This window comes from Macaca fascicularis, chromosome 10, assembly GCF_037993035.2.
Source record: "Macaca fascicularis isolate 582-1 chromosome 10, T2T-MFA8v1.1".
Lineage (NCBI taxonomy): Eukaryota > Metazoa > Chordata > Mammalia > Primates > Cercopithecidae > Macaca > Macaca fascicularis.
The window spans coordinates 3225162-3239004 of record NC_088384.1 but is presented as its reverse complement, the minus strand read 5'-3'; positions in this window follow the sequence as shown (position 1 = coordinate 3239004).

The window sequence follows — 13843 nt, the reverse complement described above, 5'->3', positions numbered from 1 at the left end:
AGGGACCTGACCACCTGTTTAATAAAGACATGAGAAACTAATAACCAGGACGAATAACTTAATCGCAGGCTGAGTTAATTCCTCTATTTGTTAAGAACACATCTCAAGCAGAATATTTTTAGGCAGTCTGGCATTACAACGTGCTAACACTGAAAATGTATTAAACTCAGCCCTACTTACTGAAAATATCCCCTGTGTCCATATTGCCTCTTTCACTTACGGGAGGGAGCTGTCAGGAACAACAGGACTCGGAGCGGTTCTTAGCAGCGGGAGCTGAGCAGGGAGACACTCCTTGGTTGAGTCTCCAGGTAAGGGGTCAGGGGTCATCTTGGCCAGCTTGTGCCTGTCATAGGTTGATGCAATTTTCTGAGCTCTGGCTTTGAGAAATAATCCTAATCCTTTAAGTACCTAGGAGGGCACTCAGGTTTTAAAAAAAAATAGGATCAACAGAGACAGAAGAAAGGATGAAAGAAAATAACAGATTCCCAATTTTTTTTTTTTTTTTTTTTTTGGAACAAAATGAGAAAGTGGCACATGGAAAAACTTGCAAAAGAATCGAAACTAACTTTGCTTGGTCTGTTCCATTTGCTTTCTGTACTGAAAATACAAATATCAGTAATAACAATAATAATAAATAACAAACTTAGAGTTCAAGGTCCAGGAAGAGAGAAGAGTTCAAGGAAGGAAGGAACTGAACACCTGTCCAACACCCACATCTGCCCTTGCTTAGCACCTGCTGCGTGCCCCACTGTGTCTGCTGTCACTCTGACCTTCCCCTTCATCGTGTCTCTAGGAGGTGAGAGAGAGCTGGTACTGCACTTCACAGAGAAGGAACGTGCAAGTCAGGGAGACGGAATAACTCCCCGAGGTCACACCTCCCAGTCCACGCCATGCTGGAATCCAGTCACATGCAATTCTAAGTCGGGGTCTCTCCTACTCCAGGCCACCTTCTGGGATTCATTCAATAGGACTGAGGACCAGGGAGATAATACCCAGGCTTCTGAGGTCAGGCTCAGCCAGGCAGAGGACACTGTGAGGCTAGCACTCTATCAGCACAGGTCCAGGTCCTAGGTAGCTTTGAAGCATCTCCAGGGAATATGGAACCCTGAGGGAAGTGGGCAGAGGAGGGGCTGATCAGGTTTGTGTATGAGGGTGACTCTGTCCACAGTGGGGGTGTGGGGGATCAGCAAGTAAGAGGGAGGAACTCCAGGCTACAGACCAAGTTAGAACACGGGAGCGTTGTGTGCTGGAGAGAGACTGGGGAAGGCCCCTCCTAGAGGTGGGGTCACAAAGGCCATGCCACCTCTGGACTCCACCCAGGAGAGCCCCCGTGTCTGCCCTGAGGGAGGCGACGGTCTTCCCTAGGATGAGGGGTCTCTGGACCCTTTGACTTCCTCTCTTTTCAAGCACAGCACGATCATGATTGAAGAGCTTCTCCTGATCTACTGCCAACAGGGAGGAAAGGCTCCTCCTTCATCGTGGAGACGGGGCTCTGGGAGCAGGCCAGCCAGGGAACGTCTCTGTAACTGGCTGTGTCTGCCAGGGGCTCTGGGGAGCAGGCTGGCCAAGGAACATGGCTGTTAATGTGCGTGCCTGTCTGTCAAGCTCAGCTGGCAACCTGCTGGGCCAGGGAGCCCTCTCCATGAGATGAATGCAGAGATGGCGTCTGGACCTTGGGGGAGCTCTGAGGTCACCTATGCACTCTTTGCTTGACACACAAAAGGAACTGAGGCATCAAACGCCGCTCTTGGTTCTCCTGGAAGCCAAACTCCTCCACAAGCATGAATGCAGGACTGCACAGTGGTGCAGGGTCACCCCTTCCCTGGCTGATGGCCAATGGGTCACCATGTGAGGGGCGAGGCCACCCAGCCCCACCAGCCCACCAGCTGACCTCAGACGAAGGAGCAGGTCCAGTCAACTCCAGCCAAGCAGGGCCCTGAGCAGCCCAACAGCCAGCCGACCCGTGGTCTTGAAACAGCAGGAAACACTTGTGGGTTTAAAGCACTGACACCAACAGCAGGTGCAGTCAATCAATCAACAGCCATTCATTTGCACCAGTGATGCCCTGAGCACGAGGCCACACCTGGGACTGCAGAGAATGCCAGGACATGGAACAGAAGCCCCTGCCCACCTGCCATGCACGGCCACCACCATCTCCCTGTCACCAGGTAATCCACGCCACTTCCTTCCTCGGGACCTTGGCAGTGGCTGTGCCCGCTCCCTGGGATGCCCGTACCTGCATCCTTTGTCTGAATAACTCCTGTTTATCCTCTAGTCTCAGCCTAAAGGTCTCCTCCTCCTCCCCAGCCACTGTGACTCCAGCTGGCTCGAGGTTCTCACCCTGTGCCATCCTTCCTTGCATGGTACCACCCATGTCCAGCTTTGAACATCCAACCTAAGGCTCTGCGCTTATGGTTTCTCAGGGCTGGGCAGCCCTGGCTGCTGGCTGAGGCACCTCGGTTCTCCATGTGCCTCCCGTCCCCAGAGGCTAGAGGCATTTCCTGCCATGGTGTTCTGAGGTCTGGAGCCACAGAGAGCCACGGCGAGGCATCTCCAGGCCCAGCCTCGGGACTCACACCATCACTTCTCCCACACTCTGTGGTCGGAGGTCATAGGCAGCCCAGAGTCGGGTGAGAAGTGGACCCTTTGTGTTGAGGGTAGTGACAAAGAAGCTGTGGCCGTGTTCATTTTTCCTAGCATTGATCCTGGCTGTAAGGCATTCCATTTGCAGCTTTTTTGCGTGTTGTTTGCGTCCAACACTGACGTTGCAGCACCGGAAAGGCGGGACCCTGATCCTGTTCATCCCATTCCCCCAGCAGTGCCTGGCACAGAATGGACTTTAGATGGGTGATTGTCAGATGAATGAATGAATGAATGAATGGCTAGAAGACAAGGTCCAGCCCTGCGCTTGAGGAGCTGCTGCCTCCCCAGCAGGATTCTGCTCCGTACCACGCCACCTGAGCCCTGCCTGGATGCATGCCTGTACCCACAAAACCTGCAGCATTGCACTTGCTCCCAAGGGGCACCCCAGCCCCTTCTCAGGGAGCAGCTGTCAGCGCAGTCCCCTGGCAGATTTGCCTCCAAGAGCCACGGTCCTGCTGAGCTTGGGTACCTGTTCATGTCCCAAATGGACACCCTTGACGGTCTGGGGAGTGGGTGCAGGCTGGTGTGATGGGGAAAGAACAAGGAAGTCAGAATGTGGTAAACCCAGGTGGTAATTCATTGGACAGAAAGAGAGAAAAAAAGAACAAGAAGCAGGAAGAAGAGGAAGAGGAGTAAAGAATGGGAGATAGAGGAAGAAAGGAAGGGAGGGAGGGGAGGAAGCCTGAGTGCTCAGGGTTTGGTGGGTGAGGAGCTGAGGGAAAGCCTAGCACAAGAGGGCACGAGCACAGCCAGACCACCCTCCTCTTCCAATCGTGGCCACAGGAAGGGCTGGGGGCCAGCCGGGCCAGCTCTCTAAGTGACACATGTCACAAGCTGAGGCTTCTCCAGGCAGGGGGGCCTCCTGGAGCCACAGTATCCAGACACCAAGGGCCTCTGGACAGAAATGTGTCACTGGGACGTTTCTGTGCTGTGACTCAACCATCCCTGTCCTGGAATCTCAATTCAAGTCACTCCAACGAGTGCGCAAACGGAACTCTGGGTCCTGCAGGGTTAAGTACATTATTCACAGTCACAGAACTCAGGAATCCACATTGCTGCCTGGCAAGGAGATGGTTATGCCAACGTTCCATATTCCATAAACCCTGGGGCCGTGAACCACTGCTATTTCAGAGCATGTGGAAAATTCTCCCGTGAGATAAATGCAGTTAACTGCATTTCTGTTTTTTTAATTTGTATGGGCTTACACTGGAATATTTTGCAAAGCAATGCACAGCAGTACATGTACGAGTCTGTCTATGTAGCTTTATACGTACAGCTATTTTGGGGTCAATGCCGCTTTGAGAAGACCAGCCTATCCGTGGGTCTAATGAGCCTGTGAAATCCACACAGGGCCCTGATGCAGGACATGAGGGTTCACTTCCCCCAGGGCAGGCCCTGTCGGAGCTCTGGCCCCTGTCCCATCATATGTGTCAGCTCTTCCACACTTACTGGTGTTCTCCTTTCTGCATTTTTTGGATATTAGTCAATGTTTATTCAATTTATGCTACATTTTTCATTCCCAAGGGCTCTATCGACAATGGGAAGAAGGTCTAAAGAAAACATACTTCTTCAGTATCTCATGAGCTTGATGCTCATCAATGACCTGGTCAGGACTGGGTTAGGCTGAGGGAGGCAGGAGAGCAGGTAGGGAGTGTGCTGTGCATACAGGGGCTTGTCACTCTTGCATATGAGGAAGAGTGTAGGGAAGGTCCACAGAGCAAGGGACCTAGGTTCATATCTCACTGTTGCACCATGAATGACCTCCATTCCCAAGTGGGCTCCAGGGTCCAAAATAGTTGCATGTGCTCCAGCCATCACATTTGTGCTCCCACCAGCCAGGAGACCAAGGGGAGATCAAGTACACTTCCCTGTGAGAAGTTGCATGCACAACCTCATGCATTTCTTTAGCCAAAACATTGCCAGACAGATCATATCTAGCTGTAAAAAAAGGTTGAGAAAATATTTAATTTGGGCAGCTTTGTGCCCAGTTAAAACTCGGGGATACAGGTGTTGGGGGCAGTCAGCAGTCTCTTTCACAATCATAATATGCAACGAGGCCACAAATCCAGTCAACTTTGAAGGCACTAAGTTAAGTATGTGGTTCTTTTGTGAATATATTATTTAAGATAGATTTTATTTCTTACAGCAATTGTAGGTTCACAGAAAAATTGAGCAGAAGGTTAGACAGTTCCCTTACCCTCCTCTAGCCCTCTCCCTGACAAACCCAGCTTTCCTGTTATTGCCACCTTGCAATATGGTGCATTTGTTGTTATTGATGAACTATGATTGATCCATTATTATTAACCAAAGTCCATAGTTCACCTGAGGGTTCACTCTTTCTGCTGTGTGTTCTACGGGTTTTGCCAAATGCATAATGATGTGGATCTGCCATTACCGTACTGTACAGAAGAGTTCCACTGCCCTAAAACCCCCGTGCAGCCATATTCATCCCTCCCTCCCTCGTGCCAAACCCCTGGCAACCACTGGTCTTTCCCCCTCTCCATCATTCTGCCTTTTCCAGAAAGTCCTTTGAATGTAATAATACGGTCTGTAACCTTTTCCGATTGACTTCTTTCACTTAGTGATATGCATTTAAGGTTCCTCCTGGCTGTTTCATGATCTCACAGCTCCTTTCTTTTTAGTGCTGGGTAATATTCCATTGTCTGGAGGTGTCCCAGTTTACTCATCCATTCACCTACTGAGGGGCATCCCGGTTGCTTCCGCATTTCCGCGATTGTGCACAAAGCTGCGATCGACACGCATGTGCAGGATTTTGTGTGGACAGAAGTTTTCAACTCATTTGGGTAAACACCAAGGAGCGTAATTGCTGAACCATATGGTAAGTGTATGTTTAGTTTTATAAGAAATCACCAAACTGTCTTCCAAAGCAGCTCTACCATTTTGGGTTCCCTCCAGCAACGCATGGGAGTTTCTGGTGTCCTGAACCCTCGCCAGCATTTCGTGGAGTCAGTGTTCCGGGTTTTGGCCATTCTGATAGGTGTACAGGGTGTCTCGTGTTTTAGTTTACAACTCCCTGGAGCTGTATACTTACCTGTGTCTGTCTTCTTTTATGAAGCGTCCATTCAAGTATTTTGCCTGCTTTTTTAAAAATGTTACGTTAAGTTCCGGGATACATGCGCAGAACGTGCAGGTTTGTTACATAGGTACACATGTGCCATGGAGGTTTGCTACACCTTTCAACCCCTCGCCTAGGTTTTAAGCCCTGTATGCATTAGGTATTTGTCCTAATGCTCTCTCTCCCCTTTCTCCCTACCCCCCGACAGGCCCCGGTGTGTGATGTTCCCCTCCCTGTGTCCGTGTATTCTCAATGTTCAACTCCCATTTATGAATGAGAACATGTGGTGTTTGGTTTTCTGTTCCTGTGGTAGTTTGCTGAGAATGATGGTTTCCAGCTTCATCCACTTTTTCACTGGGTTGCTTTCCGTAGTTGAGTTGTAAGGGTTCTTTGTATATTTGGGATACAAGTCCTTTATCAGACATGTGTTTTGCAAACATTTCTCCCAGTCAGTGGCCTGTCTTTTTGTTCTCTTAACAGTGTCTTTCACAGAGCAGCAGTTTTTAATTTTAATGAAGCCCAACTTACCTTTTTTCCCCCCGCTTCATGAACCGTGCTTTCGGCATTGTGTCTAAAACCTCCTTGCTGAATCCAAGGTCACCTATGTTTTCTCCCACGTTATCTTCTAAAAGTTTTACCATTTTGCATGTTACATCTAGGTCTATGATCCATTTGGCGTTAATTTTTGTGAAAGGTGTAAGGTCAGTGTCTACATTTATATATTTTTTTGCATGTGGATGCCCTTGTGAATGTTTTTGCAATCATTAAATGTTAATTACAGGGACGACAGAGGCTGGAGAATATCAGGATGTAATGTTAAGCAGAAGGCAGTAGGCAGAGCGCCATCTCTGCCACAGTTTCAGGTGAAGGGGTTTCGTCTGGGTCGGTAAAAGGAGCAATGGAGTGGAAGGAGAGAAGGGAGGCGGCTCCATGGGGGGCGGAGCATGAGGGTCTGCAGTCACCTGCAGAGCCCGGGACCCACACTTGCACCATGGGAGGGGCTGAGGGAGCCGCACCCAGGCAGCAGCTGGACTGAGGAGATGCCGGCTAAGTAGCTGATGGATGAGGAAGGCCTGGGATCCCACAGATGCCTCTGCTCAGGGGAGGGTATTAGGCCGTTCTTATGCTGCTATAAAGAAATACCTGAGGCTGGGTCATTGATGAAGAAAAGAGCTTTAATTTGGCTCACAGTGCTGCAAGCTGTGGCACGGCACCGACATCTGCTCAGGTCCTGGTGAGGCCTCAGGGAGCCTCCAGTCACGACAGAAGGTGACGACGGAGCAAGCATCTTCTGCCCCCAGAATGGGAGCAAGACAGAGCGGGAGGAGGTGCCGCGCTCTTCAACCGCCAGATCTCTTGTGAACTCAGAGTGAGAGCTCACTCATCGCCAAGGGGATGGTCAAACCATGGAGGGGGAATCCGGGCCGGTGATCCAGTCACCTCCCACCGGGCCCCGCCTCCAACACAGGAGTCACATTTCAGCCTGAGACTTAGAGGGACAAACATCCAACCTATGTCAGGGAAAGCACTCCTCGTGTGGGCAGAACAAGCAGAACCAAAGAAACAGCTGAAAACGAAGGTACTTACAGGAGGCTGGGCCAGGGGACACAGACTCTCTCCCTAACCGAGCTCTAGCCAGGCTGCGCTGAGCCTGCTGTTTACCGGGGCTCACCCTGGGCTCCTGCCTTTGTGCTTGCAGAGTTCAAAGTCAGCAAGAACCCTAAGTCAGTTTAGCCAGAAGCCCCCAGTTTCAATGTCTGAGCACCCTCAATGCCTGACCGAATTCCTCATCCCCCACCTTCCCCTGGGTGATGTCGGTCACCCTGGCCTGCCTCTAGCCAGAATCCTGCCAGGTCAGCTTAGCCAGCGTGACCCACCCTCTTAGCCATCTTCCATCCACCAATCCCACCTGGATCCTTGCCTCTGAATCCCCACATTTCCTTGTGTTTGAAATGGAGCCCAATCTTTCTCCCCTGTTGCAAAACTTCACTGGAGGGGTCCCCATGAGTAGAGTCTGCTTTACGGTCTGGAACAAGCATCAGAAGGATTTTATTCTTAACATGGGAAGTGGATCAGATGGCAGAGCCCCCATGGCTCTTCTCCTCAGCCGGCAGCCCACAGTCCCACTCTCAGTTCCAGAGGCACAGGCTCCCTGCATGGGAGCAGCAGGGGCTCCAGAGTGGGCAGGGGACCCTTCGGCAGGAGGTGCACGGAGGGCATGGGTTGGCCACCCAGGGTCTGGCAATGGCCACCTGCTCCCTGCACACGATGCTGGGAGCTGCCGCACAGCCTCACAGGGCATCCTCATGCTCATCACCCTATAAACGATGCCATGAGGATCTGAACCGGGGCCGGAACTGACATCTCTGGACCTCCAAGCTCAGGTGTATCTCAAATTGTACAAAGCCAGGATGGCTGAGGCCCTGGAACCCTAAGGCCCAACACTATTTATCCAGCCCAAGCTGTGGCCCCAAACTCCTACTTGAAAACCCTGGCCCTGCTGAATGTGGGTCAGACCATGTTGGGCGGGAGGACTTTGTTTCTGAGGACCCAGCTGTCCAGAGTGGCCCAGACCCAAAGCCAAAAGGATGCCTCTCCCACCTCACTCTTGGGCCCTGCCTCCTCCCCAACTCTGAAGTGTGTCGCCAGCTGAGGTCCCGCATTTCTGGACAGTCCTTTGATCCCCTTTTCCTTCCACCACGAAGCAGCCTTTGTCCCGGGGTCCCAGGACAAAGCTTCGCAGCAGCCTGGATGGTGTTCTGACTGCAATCCTTCCCCAAGGGAGCTCCTAGTCAAGGGGCCTCCTGCATGAAACCCCCAAAGCCAGTAAGAAATGGAAGCTTCCTGAACCTTGCTAACCTCCTGAGTATCCAGCATCCATGAAACCCAAACGAACTTGTTAAAAATAAAAAGGTGGTGATGATCATTTGCCATGGGTTTAATCCAATTTGAGGATTTACTTAAAATAAAACCTTGCGGAATGAAAACAGAAGTCAGTAGCATGTCTCCAGGGCTAGTGGGGGAGCACATTTGCCCAGCACCTGAGTCCTTGCCAGGTGCCAGACCCCGTTCCTGACAGCTGTGCTGGGCATGCACACACAGTCCACGGAGGGCAGAGACCCGGGCTGCCCTTATCGCATATGAGATGCTATGTGGGACTGGAAATGCCCCCTGCGCTCCTGTGCGGAATGCTTGCCCTGAGTTACATGAAACTACTAAGAGGGTCTTGATCTGGGTGTCATTAGAGGAACCCGGCCCACCTTGTCTGGAACACAGACGGGAGGCATGGTTTTGGGGAAAATCCAGAGGTGGCAACTGCATGCTCTCAGCAGAGAGCATGAGTCACCATGAGAACGGGGCCAGGGAACTTGGCTCCCAGACACACACCAAGGGCTTCAATGTGGACAGCGGCAAGGTGCTGTCCCTGACCCTCCACCCGTCGCCCACTCAACCTGGCACCCCAGGGCTGCACTGGCCCTGAGTCGTCACCAAGGCCCACCTCCCGCCTGGTCCAGGACTCCCTTGGAGATGAGGGCAGACAAGTGGATGGCACCCACTGCTCCAAGGCTCCGGGGCCTCGTGAAGCAGCCGTTCCTTTTGAATGGCTCCAGCAGCTGCAGTGTTCCTCCCTGTATTCCTCAGAACCTGTTGTCCTGAAGCTCCGTCTGTTACCACTGTGTCTGTTCCCTTCAGTCAGTCACACAGAACAAATCTATTCCCTTGTCCTCGGAAAAGGGGTCAGGTCCTTGGATGTTTGAAAATAGCTTCCGTGTCCTCTCCGACCCCTCCCCCGCCACCGCCGCAACCTAAGGAGAGGAGCCGCCACTTACAAGGCACCTACTGTTTGTCGAGGGTTTTATTTAGGTCAGGACGCGGTTATTCCCATTTAGAGATGAAGAAACTGGGGTTCGGCGAGGTTAACTGCTTGCCCGGGGTCACACAGGGAACAGGAGACGCTGGATGTAAACTCAGCCCCGTCTGGCTCTGAAGGCTGCTTTCTCCCCGGCCCTGCAGAGCGCCAGCCTCTCTTCTGTAAGCTGAATGCCCCCAGCCCACACCCCAGAGAGAAAAGGCCTCCAATGCCTCCCCTGCCATCAGCCCTTCTCTGCAAAAGAGCACCCTGAATGCCCACTCCGGCCACAGAGGTGCCCCTCCCACCCTCCGGCAGATGAGCTCCTCTCTCCTTCCTTTTCTGTATCGATTGGATGTGTATTCAGGTCAGGCAGCAGAATGCGTGGCCAGCAGTGTCCTGAAGAGACAAAGCTATCTGGGACCCCAGGGTAGGCCGTTGGGGCTGGGCAGTGACTCACGACTGCCATTAAGAAACCAAGCTCTTTTTGTCTCTGTCCTACCGTCTACAGCAGGTGTGCCTCTTGCCTTGAGTTTGCAAGATGGCTGATCCTCTTCCAGGCATGACATCCTTCAGGAAGAAGGGGAATGACACAGGCTTCCTCTGAAGGCTGCTCTGTCTTCTGACTCCACAAGGGAAGCACTGCCCAGCACATCTCCTCCTGCGTCTCAGCCAGAACTAGGCCATGTGCCCTCCAAAGACCAATCTCTCTCCAGGAACAATGAAACGCATGTAGCTGTCTTTGATCCACATTCCTCCTCCCCTGGTGGGGGTGGGCCATGTCCCACCTGGATCCCACATCCCTAACTGCAACTGAAAGACGAGAACTCCATCAGCTGGGGGCGAGGGTAGGGTGTTGTGTGCAATAGGCTGACTACTAAGGAGGTCATGGAGGGTGGCAGCTTCACCCTCCAAAGTTTAATCACCCTGAAGTGCAAATACCTGAAAATATTTTTTGGAAGTATTTTATTCTAAGAGGGATCAGAAATTTTAGCAAGAAAGATTAATGATACAATATTGGAATTCCAGGCACTATCTGCCAGTAGGTCACAGTGATAGATAAGGAGGCAGGTGGGGAGAGGTTAACAAAAGGGAGTCCAACAAATATGGAGGGATGCACGGATGAATGGAGGGAAGGGAGGATGCGTGGTGATGGGTGGATGAGTGTGTAGAGGGGAGGATGGTGGATGGATGCATGGATGGGTGGATGGATGCATGGATTGATGGATGATGGATGGATAGATGGCTGGATGGATGAATGGAGGAATGGATGGATGAATGGAAGGATGGATGGATGATGAATGAATGGATACATGGATAATGAATGATGGATGGATGGACAGATGATGGATGGATGGATGGATGATGAATGAACGAATAGATAGATGATGGATGATGGATAGATGATGGATGGATGAATGGGTGAATGGATGATAGATGGATGAATGATAATGGATGGAGGAATGATGGATATATGATGATGGATGGATGGATGGATTATGAATGAATGGATAGATGGATAATGAACGATGGATGGATAGATAATGGATGGATGGATGGATAATGAATGGATAGATAGATGATGGATGATGGATAGATGATGGATGGATGAATGGGTGAGTGGATGATAGATGGATGAATGATAATGGATGGAGGAATTATGGATGTATGATGATGGATGGATGGATGGATGATGAATAAATGGATAGATGGATAATGAATGATGGATGGATAGATGATGGATGGATGGATGGATGAATGGACAAATGGATGGATGACAAATGAATAGATGGATGATGGATGATGGATGGATGAATGAGTGAATGGATGATAGATGGACGAATGATAATGAATGGAGGAGTGACAGATATATCATGATGGATGGATGGATGATGAATGAATGGATAGATGGATAATGAATGATGGATGGATGGATGGATGAATGATGAATGAATGGATAAGTGGATGATGGATGAATGAGTGAATGGATGATAGATGGACGAATGATAATGGATGGAGGAATGATGGATGATTGATGATGGATGGATGGATGGATGATGAATGAATGGATAGATGGATGATGGATGGATGAATGGGTGAGTGGATGACAGATGGACGAATGATAATGAATGGAGGAGTGACAGATGTATCATGATGGATGGATGGATGGATGATGAATGAATGGATAAGTGGATGATGGATGAATGAGTGAATGGATGATAGATGGACGAATGATAATGGATGGAGGAATGATGGATGATTGATGATGGATGGATGGATGGATGATGAATGAATGGATAGATGGATGATGGATGGATGAATGGGTGAGTGGATGATAGATGGATGAATGGTAACAGATGGAGAAGTGACGGGTGTATGATAGTGGAGGTATGTAGGAATGGATGACTGTATGCAGGAAGGCAAACTGTTTCAGCAGACTCATTTGGAAGATGCTTTATGGTTTTTGAAGTCCTACAAAATTGGCCTTGATAACCACCCAACCAGAGTGCTTGCTGTCTTTTGAACTCTCCTGGGCCTATCTGAACTGTAAGCGAGGCACAGCTCCAAGAGGGGAACAAAAGCTGGTAAGCACTGATCTCCACTGTCATGCAGAACCAGGTGGGTGGACAGCAGTGCTCTCTGGAGTGGCCTTTTCTTCCCGCTGCACTTGCCTTTGACTGGACAGATGAGGTGTTTTCACTTATAACAGGGTTTAGTCAACACCCTCATGCCATCCTTCTTGGCAAGCACCTGACAATATGGCTCAAAGAGAACCCCTAGAGAAGCAGGTCACGTCTGAAGGATGGCACCCTGTGTGTTCTGGGAAAAAGCCACACCTGCCTGGGGGTGGGGGGCCCCAGCCTGAAGATAACCTCTTTGGGCACCCTGTGCTCCCCAGGGCAGGAGTGTCTCCACCCTAGCTTAGCATCCTGTGCTTGCATCAAAGAATCTGGCATGGATGTGGGGGATCTCCGCTCACCACAGCTGCAGGCATTTGGAAAGGTCAAGGAACAGAACGATGAGGAATGGTGAGCACAGGCGGGCTTCAAGGCCAGCACAAAGAGGTTCCAAGTTTCTTGCAGCTCTCATGCAGAGGGAACAGGCCCATTTCCTTAAAATGGGACCAATGTGCCCATCACAAACCCCACAAAGCCAGGAGCTGTGTGAGGAGGGTGGCAGCTGGGCTGAGCCAGGCCCACCTGCCCCAGGTCGGGGGATTCAATGGGGTCAGCACAGGGGGCTCCCAGCTCTCTGTGCGCTCACAGGGAAATGAGAGCCCAGAACTCTGCTCGTTAGGAATAGGTCTATTTATGGGCCATTTGTGCTGCTGCGGCTTTCCTCTCTAATTCTCCCTCAGATCTGAGCAACGTTTCTTTGGAAAATTCCAGTGCAGCTCAGCTGTACTGAGAACAGGGGAAGGATCAGAGGCGCACGTTGTAACGGTACCTGGTACTCAGAGCGCTGTGTTCTGGGGAGAGGAGGTGGGAAAGGGGGCTTCCCTTGAACGAAGTGAAACCTGATCTCCCCGGGGAAGGCAGGAGTGGGCTCTTCATTAGCCCCTTTTTCTGGGGCTCTTTAAGCTTAAACTTCATAGAGCTCAGTGGACAGTTTGCAAATGTGGCTTTGTGTTTAGCACGGGAGGCTGCATCCTAGAGGCTGATAGGAGCCACCCTAGGCCACCTCTGGTCAGAGTGCAGCCAGGTCCCCACCTTGTGTCACCTGAACAGGCTTCCTAGCCTCTGTGAGCCGCTGTCCCTGTTTGTGAAAGGAACATGCAGAGGCCGACTCTGCAGAGAGCTGGAGGGGACCAGATACCACACGGAAGGCCAGCGCCACGTGGGCGCCCACTGATGGGTGACCAGGATGTTGTCCTAATGCAAAGTAAGGAACCAGAGGCTTTGAGATGTGACACACTTTGCCCTGACTCATGTATGCACACTTGCATGCACACACACCACACACACACCTGCAACTGCTCACACACAGAGCTGGTTAGTGACAGAGCTGGAACTCACTGTCTTCTCCACCCTACCACCCCATCCCAGATTGAAGTTGTCATGAACACTCAGGATGGAAAATCCCAGAATATCAACAAAATAAGAAGAGTATAGCCTCCAACTCCAGTTCCAAGGGCAGAGCAGAAGGGAAGGCTCTGGAATCCCTGTAGGTCCAAGAAGGGGATTTGCCTCCCCAGTGCAGGGTCAGTGAGATGAGCAGGGCCACCCGTGTCCCAGCTGAGGGAAGTATGAGAGAGCGCTGAGTGAAAACAGACC